The sequence below is a fragment of the Notamacropus eugenii genome, chromosome 2 (assembly GCF_028372415.1).
Source record: "Notamacropus eugenii isolate mMacEug1 chromosome 2, mMacEug1.pri_v2, whole genome shotgun sequence".
Taxonomy (NCBI): domain Eukaryota; kingdom Metazoa; phylum Chordata; class Mammalia; order Diprotodontia; family Macropodidae; genus Notamacropus; species Notamacropus eugenii.
The window spans coordinates 203,043,094-203,045,736 of NC_092873.1; the positions used below are offsets into that span (position 1 = coordinate 203,043,094).

At 44.0% G+C, this 2,643-nt stretch overlaps 1 pseudogene; it reads left to right on the forward strand.

Moving 5' to 3' along the window:
• Positions 1 to 264: 264 nt before the first annotated feature.
• LOC140526720 (actin, cytoplasmic 1 pseudogene) lies at positions 265 to 2,162 on the forward strand (annotated as a pseudogene).
• Positions 2,163 to 2,643: the final 481 nt, after the last annotated feature.

Below are 2,643 nucleotides of genomic sequence, written 5' to 3' on the forward strand. Positions count from 1 at the left end.
GTACAAAAGCTCACTGAAGAAAATAATTCCTTAAAAATTAGAATTGGGTAAGCGGAAGTTAATGACTCTATGATATATCAAGAATCAGTCAAATAAAATCAATAGGATAAAAAAAGAAGAAAATGTAAAATATCTCATTGGAAAAACAACTGACCTGGAAAATAGAGCCAGGAGAGAGAATTTAAGAATGATTGGACTAACTGAAAGCTATGATCAAAAAAAGAGTCTGGAGAACATCTTTCAAGAAATCATGAAAGAGAGCTGTGAGCTCTCCCACCCAGCGTGCACTCGCCCTCCCCTGCCTCCAGGTGCGGCACCACCTCCTCTCTCTCTTAAGGGTTTAAACTTGCCACTTCCAAGTTCGCCATGGATGATGACATTGCTGCTCTCGTTGTTGACAATGGCTCTGGCATGTGCAAAGCTGGCTTTGCCGGAGACGATGCCCCTCGGGCCGTCTTCCCCTCCATTGTTGGGCGCCCCAGACATCAGGGTGTGATGGTGGGTATGGGCCAGAAAGACAGCTACGTGGGGGATGAGGCTCAGAGCAAGAGAGGTATTCTGACCCTGAAGTACCCCATTGAACATGGTATTGTCACCAACTGGGATGACATGGAGAAGATCTGGCATCATACTTTCTACAATGAGCTCCGTGTGGCCCCTGAGGAGCACCCTGTGCTGCTCACAGAAGCCCCCCTGAACCCCAAAGCCAACAGAGAGAAGATGACTCAGATTATGTTTGAGACCTTCAACACCCCAGCCATGTACGTTGCCATCCAGGCTGTTCTGTCCCTGTATGCCTCTGGTCGTACCACTGGTATTGTGATGGACTCCGGTGATGGTGTGACCCACACTGTGCCCATCTATGAAGGTTATGCCCTTCCCCATGCCATCCTCCGTCTGGATCTGGCTGGCCATGATCTGACGGACTACCTCATGAAGATCCTGACCGAGAGAGGGTACAGTTTCACTACCACAGCTGAGAGGGAAATCGTGCGTGACATCAAGGAGAAGCTGTGTTACGTCGCCCTAGACTTTGAGCAGGAGATGGCTACTGCTGCATCTAGCTCTTCTCTGGAAAAGAGCTACGAGCTCCCTGATGGTCAGGTTATCACCATTGGCAACGAGAGGTTCCGGTGCCCAGAAGCTCTTTTCCAGCCATCTTTCTTAGGTATGGAATCCTGTGGAATCCACGAAACTACCTTCAACTCTATCATGAAGTGTGATGTTGACATCCGTAAGGATTTGTATGCCAATACCGTATTGTCTGGTGGTACCACCATGTACCCAGGCACTGCCGACAGGATGCAGAAGGAGATTACAGCCCTAGCTCCCAGCACAATGAAAATCAAGATCATTGCCCCACCTGAGCGCAAATATTCTGTCTGGATTGGAGGCTCCATCCTGGCCTCTCTTTCCACCTTCCAGCAGATGTGGATCAGCAAACAGGAGTATGATGAATCTGGGCCCTCCATTGTCCACCGCAAATGCTTCTAAATGGACTGTGTGTTTTTTGATTTTTTTTTTATTTTTTTTTTTTGTCAAAAGGGTGTGACATGATAATTGCCCAAAAAAAGAGATGAGATTGGCATGGCTTTATTTGTTTTTTGTTTTGTTTTGTTTTGTTTTGTTTTTGGCGCTTGACTCAGGATTTAAAAACTGGAACGGTGAAGGTGATGAGCAGTCTAAGTATGTTGGAGGCAAACATCCCCAAAGTTCTACAGTGCGTCTTCAGGACTCTTGATTGTACATTTATGTTTTTTTTTTAATAGTCATTCCAAATATTGTATAATGCATTGTTACAGAGAAATTAGCTCTGTAATGAGCTGAGTAACAAATCCAGATGGGGAGGGGGGGAGGGGGAAGGTACTAGTATTGCTTTACATGTAAATTAATGTAATCCTTTAAAAAAAACTTTTTGTATCTTCCGCCTTAATACTTGTTCCTTTTTTTTTTTTAAATTGTCAGCCATATTGAATGGCCCCCTAAATTCCCTCCCTGCCCCCAACATAGATGTGAATGAAGACAAGACTTCACAGTCTCCCTGCGAGTTTTATGAGATTGGTGCCAGTACTTGGGGGAGGGGAGGAGCTTTACCTGTACACTGACTTAAGACCAGTTCAAATAAAAGTGCACACGTTAAAGAAAAAAAAAAAAAAAAGAAATCATGAAAGAAAACTGTCCTGATATCCTACACCCAGAAGGTAAAATAGTCATTGAAAGAATTCACTGATCACCTCCTGAGAATAATCTCAAAATGAAAATGCCAAGGAATATTGTAGCCAACTTCCAGAACTATCAGATCAAGGAGAAAATACTGCAAGCAGCCAGAAAAGAAACAGTTCAAATATAAAGGAGCCACAGTCAGGATTGCACATGACTTAGAGCTTCTACACTAAATGATGGAAGAGCTTGGGAATATGATATTCCAGAAGGCAAAGGAGCTTGAATTGAAACCAAAAATCAGCTATCTAGAAAAACTGAGCATAATCTTCCAGGGTAAAAGATGGATATTAAATGAAATAGGGGACTGTCATACTTTCCTGAGAAAAAGACCAGAGCTGGGGATGGGGGTGGCAGAGCAAAGATGGAGGAGTAAAAGCAGGGACTTGCTTGAGCTTTCCTCTAACCCCCTCTAAATCCTTA